At 33.2% G+C, this 8140-nt stretch overlaps 1 protein-coding gene across 1 annotated transcript in view; it reads right to left on the bottom strand.

Annotated features, from left to right (window-relative positions):
* Positions 1–8140, bottom strand: part of LOC106784044 (AF4/FMR2 family member 4) — a 154751-nt gene that overhangs the window by 6472 nt on the left and 140139 nt on the right. The gene's annotated exons all lie outside the window — the stretch shown is intronic.

Below are 8140 nucleotides of genomic sequence, written 5' to 3'. Positions count from 1 at the left end.
TTTTACGACGAGAAAGAAAATTTGAAAAATCAAAATTTGAAAGTTAGGTAAAATATATTACATAGAGGGGGGTTAATTAAATACTTAAATTGAGAACAAAAGAAAGTAATGCAATATGTAACACCTGTAGCAGACAATTTAAAAGAAAACTTCTTCTTCTTTATTCATTTCTTCTTCTTTTTTTACTTGTATAATAATAAAAAAAAAAAAAAAACGAGAAAACGTCAAAACAGATGCGTAGGCTTGCGCGATAATATACGCGAATCTTTAAGATTTTCGCGAACAGATGTTGCAGTTACACACATACCCTCTTAGAATCGAGATCAAAGGAGAAAGAGAGAGAGATAAATATAGATAGATAGATAGATAGAGAAGTAGAGAAGAAACATCCTCTCCCTTTTCTCGTAGTGTCTGAAACCACAGTAAGGGTGGTGCAAGGGGACGTAGCATCCCCCTTATCGACGTGGTAACAAACACTTCGAGCCTGCTCGGAATCCTTGATACCTCTCGATCCTCATGAAATATGAACTACTATAGTCGAACGCGGCTGTTACCATCGAATATATATATATATATATATATATATGTTTATATATATATATATGTGTATGCAGGAATTACAATTTGTTGGGAGGATCAGAAACAAACCAACTCATTCTTCAGACTTACATCGACATCGAACGATATATTTCTTATTTATGAAAGAACAAATTTCTTAATACTTAATGGAAGAGAACTTGTGTAAGGTTATATTTATTCGATTAGTTATTTTTTGAACATTTTCGATAACCAAGTATTTTGAAAAATGTACGAATGGTTATTACGTATGAATAATAATTTATCGATATTTATAAAAAGATAAATATTTCGTCATAATGCATAATGATATTTTATTATAGATAATAAATCGTAAAACTTGTATAATATAATTCTATGATTAAATATCGGAACGTTATAATTGATCTCATTAAGTGTTGAAGTAACAATATTTTTGTCTCGTAAAAATTGATGTTAAAATAAAATGGGAGAAACGTATAAAATCGAGGCACGGTTTTACTTGAATAAATTGAGTAGGAAGATAATTGTTAGTATACGGATAGATTTTAACGAGGACGAAACAACGGGAAATAGAGGGAAATTAATTAAAACCAGGAAACGCGTAAAGATGAGAGACGGAACACTAACGAGAGAACGAGAGGCAAAAAAAAAAAAATGAAAAAGAAAGAGAAAGAGAACAACGTAACGGGTGATTCGAATAAAAAAAAACCAGCTATATGAAAAACAAAAAGAGAGAACAAAAAAAAAAAAGAAAAAGAATTAGAAAATAGAAAAAGGAGCGGGGGGAAGGGAGGGGGAGGGGGAAAGGGAAGCGTGCCGTTTTCGCAGCTTTTTGATTCGCGAACGGAAACAAGCCGTTAGCGAATGAAACGAGGCGAAAAGTCGAGAAAAATTGGGTCAGGAGAGTACGCTGATTTCTGCGTCGGTTAAACGGGTAAAGGGTTGGAAGAGTTTTACAAGAAAAAAAGAGAAATAGAAAAATAGAAAAAGAGGGTAAAAAGAAAAAAAAAACAAAGAAAAAGAAAAAAAGAAAACGGAAAAATATCTGCAAAGCGAGATGCGACGTTTGGCACTCGTTAAAAAATCTCATCCAGGAAGATACGAGGGAAGGAGAAAAGAAGGATCGTGGAGAATGGTGGGGGAGGTGGGTGGGACGGGGGATAAAAAGGGATGTATCTGAAGATTAGAAATCTCCGGTTGGATCGCGCAAAATACGACACTTTGGATCCGTCCCAAACGATTTTAACGATGGCAACCAACAAAATCTTCCTCTCTCTCATTTTCTCATTCGTGTTTTGCAAGTAGCTGCGACAAAATTGCAATTTCTTCAACAATGTAGCAACGCATAAGAGTAAATATGTGTTTGCGTTCATGCTTGAAAACCCAAAGTTCTATGAAAAGCACTTAAACCGAATGTATATAGGATTGTATGTGTGTACGTCCATGTTTGTATTTGTGTGTATAGCTTGCGTTTACGCGTCGATATTTTCGTCATATGAAAAGGGAGAAAAAGAGAGAGAGAGAGAGAGAGGGAAAAGAGTAGGGTTATGCTAGGGAAAAAGGTACAATATTATCCGCTTACTTGGCTTTTATATATTTCACTTCGTCACTTCAACCTGGGAACGCAACGTCGGTGCAATGGTACCGAAAATAAAAAACAAGATCGGAATTATTAAAAAAAAAATTGTTTATTTTTAAACACGTTCATTGACGTAAATATACGAATCTAGATAAAAAAGATACCAAGGATTTCGATCTCATGGCAAAACAAAAAAAAAACAAAAATGTACTTTGATTTGAACGCTTAAAAATAGTTTAACGCGGGCGTTCTTTGACAACATTTCTTTTTTTTTTTTTTTCATCGGACTTATAATTTTTAACGACGCAAATGACCTCGACCCTTCTCTCTCTCTCTCTCTCCCTCTTCCCTTACTTCTTTGCCAATCTTCTCTTACGGTAAACTACGCGCGTTAATTAAAAATTCACGGGGTAACAGAAACGCACATACTTTTCATAATTTAATTCCCACGCGTGATGATGTATGTTAAACATGTGTTAAGAATGAAAGATATCGTTTTATAGAATACGATTGAACGTGATTAACAATAATTAATATATTTTACTTTTCTTTCATTAATTCCTTAAAAACACGTAATCCTTTAAAAATAAATAGGGTGGTATTATTCTAATTCTCTCTCTAAAAAAAAAAAAAAAAAAAAAAAAAAGGAAAAACCAAATTGTATGTAAGAATTTAAACGTAAGATTATTAAAAAAACACACAACTTGTACGGTCAAGATCGTTGATCTAAATAAGAACAATAAATATAACGATAGCGAGGGACACGAGGAAAACGAATGATCCTTTTTTTTTCGGTAGGATTTCACGAAAACTTTCCAAATCTTTTTCCGACTGGCTTTAACCGAGCGAATTGTAGGGAGATACTACCTCTAGCAAGTACTACCACGACGGGTTTCCTTTTTGCTACAACCATCTCCCTTTCTCGCTTCCACCCCGTTAACGACCACCCTTACGATAGGGAGAAAACGTTAAAGAAGGAATCCTCTGTTCACGGTTGTTAAATTTTCCCATGACGATCTCGTGATTCCCAAGAATATCAATTTTCACGGCAATACAATTTATCGATTATTTTCGATTAATCACAATGTACACGCATTTGTACGTAGAATATATTTACATATATATATATATATATATGTATTTTTTAATATTAGCAATACATAGATGAGAGAAAGAACAAATTATTTGCGAAGAAATATATAAAATAATTTCGAACGAATTTAAAACTCCCTTTCATATATTTCTTCTCTTTTTTTTTTTTTCTTTTAAATCGTTAAATTTTTAATTAAAATCTACATTAGTCGTGAAATGACATTTAGCAATTTAAACAAAATCTTTATTTTTTTTTAATCTCTGTCTTTATTTATTTAATTATCTCATATTTCTCGTCTTGGTCAATAACATTCAACGTAGCGTGAAGGTGATCTATTCGTTTTTTTCTTTCTTTTTTTAAGAAGAGAGAGAGATTGAAGGATTCTCTGTTACGTTCTTTCAACGAAGCTTCTTTCTTTCGACACTTTGTTACGTTCTTCCAAAGTTAGAATTCTTCTTCTAAGCCAAAGACACAAGTCCATCTACTTTCGGGAGAAAAAGAACTTTGGTAACGAATACTCCTTCTAAGGGATGGAAAGAAGTAAAAAAGGGAAAGAAAAAAAACGAACAGAGAGAAAAAGAGAGAGAGAGAGAGAGAGAGAGAGAGAGAGAGTAAAATAATATCATCCTTGACCGAATAAAAAAAAATGTGAATATCGTATTTTTGTCATTTGAAATGAACGGACTGTTGTCGAGTTGTCAAATGAAAACTATATTCAAAGTTGTAACAAATAGAGCGTTATATTTCCAATACTGCCGATATTTTCAACCTATACAAAACCATAAATATGCACATGGGTTTGTTGTGTTGTGTACAATACTATATTTTACATATTCTATCTCGTATATACACACAAACACATATAAATGTGTTTAACAATACGTTTACGTATATATATTAACATGTAAAAAAGATAGAAAAGGTATACGGTGTGGTGAAAGCTTTAAGCTCAGCTTCTATTTCTTTCTTTTTCTCTATTTCTCTCTCTCTCTCTCTCTCTTTCTCTCTCTCTCTCTCTCTCTTTCTCTCTCTCTCTCTCTCTCTCTTTCTCTCTCTCTCTCTCTCTCTCATCTATCGTATAGCATTGTAGACGCGCAAGCAAGCAAGCAAGCCGGGTGCTTTTGTCTGAAAGCACAATGCAAGAACCGACCTCCTTCCGGGCTAGTCGTCCGTCACAGAGCATAGTTGAAAATATAAAAAGAAGAAGAAGAGGAAGGAAAGGGAAAGGAGAAAAAAGGAAGGAAGGAAGGAAAAAGAAAGTAAGAGAGAGAGTGAGAGAGAGATGGTGATTCTGGTTTAGCTAGACCACAGCAACAACCACCACCACCACCAGCCATCTGTTCGTCTATTTTAACACATTTTCTTCTTCAGATTCTATTTCTATATTTAATTCATACATGTTTTTTTATACACACTAAAACGTACAATTAATTAAACACCGTTCTATTGAATTATATTAATAAATAATTATTTTTTATTTTAATTTGAATTTTATTCGTACACGTGGATTGATCGAAAAGTTTTCTATTGTAACGTTTCGTTAGAACAAATTGATTTTAATATATTCTTCTACGTAATCTCGAGAAATTTTGTAGACAAAAATAATAGGCTAAAGTTCGTCAAATCATTCTTTCGCGTGGCTTAGTATAAATAATTAATTATCGACATTTATAAAAGAGAACAGGTATCGAAATACTGATGAAATAAATAGAACAATGATTAGAAATTAATATGACATTAAAGAAAATTTACGAACGATTGCGAACGTTTTTAATCCTCAAATCAGTTCTTTTTTTCTTGTTTCTCGTAAAAAAAAAAAAAAACGAAGAGATGAGTAAGCGAAAGTTTATCGAACAGAGAGATAAAAAAGAGGAACAAATCGGTTCTCTATCAAGGTGCTCCGTCATCGTGTCTAAATCTTTAGATCAGTCAAGATGGGATTACGATGATCGACGATCCTTCCTCACCATTAGCAAACTAATAAAACAGTTTTGCCCTTAACAATGTTGGAGACAACAACGTGAGGTTAACGCAAGAAACGAACGAACCGATCGATCAATCTTCTCTCATCGGAAAGTTACCACCTTCGGGTTTCTTATAACAAACACAAAAAAAGAAATGATGGAAAAATAATCTACGGCACCTCTCGACTCTTAAAATATAATAAAAAGAAAACTAATTTAATTGTTTTTCAACAAGAGATACAAGAATAAAATAATATTTCTTTTCGTCTCAAATGCGTTTTGTCACTTGTTGACGTTTAAATGTGTTTTCTTGTCTTTTCTTTTTTTTTTTTCATACAAATATGACAACTAGTTTCGGACAAACATTTTTTATTTATAAAAATCACGTTCACGAAAGATACGAAATACATTTTATTCTTCGTAGATAAATTTGCATACGTCAGTACATATGATATCACATATCAGAAATGGTTTCAGTTTACCCTTGTAAACGAAACCATCCCTTATTACTAACTTATATGAATAAATAACATGATAAAAGGGATAAGAAGTTTTGTGTATAATATATTGTAATATTTATGAAATTTTTAATAATGTCGCAATATTCGTATGAACAAAAATTAATATTAATTATTCTGATTATAATTACAAATATAAAATTTGATAACATTTATCGTAATGCAATAAAAATACCCCCATCCGCAACCTGTCTTCTAACATTTTGTGTAAACGTTAGATAAGAAAGAGACAAAAAAAAAAGTAACATCGTATGTCGGATCCTTGCCGAAATCTGTTCTAGATGATGACGTGCTAACAGCCACGTTGAAAGCCGAAACGAGCATTTCTTTTTCGTCTTTCCACTTTTTCCTCGCGTTTACTCGCCCTCTTCAAAAAGTAATTTACGGATCGAAATCGGGCAACATCCATCAGACGGGTAAAAGAAATATATCTCGTTGTTCGATTTTGCACGCAGCTGACTGTTCCTTATGCTCAACGAATCCGAATGAGAAAGAGGAAAAAATTTCGAAGCAATTCTTTTTTCTCTCCCCCTTTTTTCCTTATTCATAAATTAATATAACACACGTTAAGAATTTTTACGAAAAATTTCTAACAATTTTTAACTCTCTCCGTCAATTTATGTTTCTTGTTTTTATTTTTATAGATATAGATACTATAGATATATAAAAATAAATGTTTATTTTTAAGCTTTCAACGCGTAACGATGTAAAAAAAAAAAAAAAAGAAAAAAAAGAAAAACGATTACTTTTTCACCCATCCAATTTAATCCCTGAATAATCCGATATCAAAATACGAGACTTTTAGACAATTTTATTTTATATACTTGCGAATTATTAAAACGTAATAACGATTTCTTTTTCAACGTTTTAATAAAATAATAATAATAACGTGTCGGTAAAAAAAAAAAAAAAAAGATGAATAAAAATTTACATTTTAATGATTCATATTAAATTACACTTTGTTATACTTTATATCAGCCTTTTGAATTTACCCGGAGTAATTCGATATTGATCGTTATTTTCACCCAGTTTGGTAACAGTATAGTAGCTCGTGGTCCGTGGTTATCGAAAGTCCCGAGAGTTTTATCATTTATCGTCGCGTAACAACGAACAAAAACGGGAAACGACGTTCTATCTCATCACAACCCTCTCTCTTTCGTTCTTTCTATCTTTCCGGACCTATCTCTAGTCAGCAAAAACGGAGAAACGGAACTCACTCGACCGTAGGTGGCCGATATCGAAGTGAGTTTCAAGTTTTCAACAATGCCGGAGTCACACGAACGGGAATACATTGTCGTTATCCATTTCACACAAAACAGGAAATACGATCGAACGAATAGGATGCAAAACGTTTATCGAAAGGAACGATCAAAATACCGACAAACTAATAATATGATAAAATAATCAATCGTTATTTGCAACCCTAATATACTGTCGTAAATATATATTTAAGTTAGAGAAGTAATAATATCAAGCTTCCACGTACTAAACAGGATCTTGCGTTAACCGGAAATAAATTTACGAAGTATTTGAGGCTTTTATTGACACTATAGGAAATACTATAAAAATATTTTTACAACCTCTTTCTTGCTTTCTTACTCTCGGTCATTTTTTCATACCATTTGATTCTTACCAACACTATCACTAATATGTATACAGGTAACGTACGTGAAACACCATACTGATCATAGTATAGACTCGGATACTGCGGTATTTACCAGCCCTTCGATCGACTCACCCTTTTTATCTATCCATCTATATATCTATCTATCTATTTCCATCTCTTTCTTTGTCATATCAGTTTAGCCTGTGGGCTATGGCTATGGCTGTAGCTATGCGCGCGCACGTGCGAGCTTGCATTAGAGCTTTCCCAATTTGATGGGGGTAGGTACGGAAGGGTAGACGAGAGCCGTTCAAACTCTCGTCGTTCGATTCGTCGACGATGGGCGACGCGACGCCAGGCCTCGAGGTAAAATCGGGGAAAGGAAGGTGCATGCGTGTGTATGTGTGTGGAAGGGTGAAGGGAGAAGGTGGATCCACGCCACACGCTGGACCACGACAGTTCAAACTTAATCGTTCGACTAATGCAAACCCCTAAAACGCTTCTTACTAAACTACATACACAATGTACTTGTACTTCTTTGTATGTTTAATTTTTTGCATCACTTTTTTTTTTTATTAGAAAATCTTTTCCATCACTAATTTCAATCAATTTAAAAATATTCTTAAAGATCTTATTGGTTTCTATTAGAAGTTTGTTCGTTTTTTTTTCTCCACCTCAAGAATAAAACAAACAAAAAATATATAAAAAAGGAAAGTCACCCTATTCATTTACCCTTCTCAACGAAACCGGTAATTAAAATTTCTTAAGGCGAGAATACGTAAGGGCTTTACCCTGCGTAAACTTCTAAACCAAATGGCGTGTTGG

The sequence above is a fragment of the Polistes canadensis genome, unplaced genomic scaffold (assembly GCF_001313835.1).
Source record: "Polistes canadensis isolate GaletaPanama2010 unplaced genomic scaffold, ASM131383v1 scaffold_29, whole genome shotgun sequence".
NCBI classification, from domain to species: domain Eukaryota; kingdom Metazoa; phylum Arthropoda; class Insecta; order Hymenoptera; family Vespidae; genus Polistes; species Polistes canadensis.
This window is presented reverse-complemented; position numbering and strand designations above follow the sequence as displayed.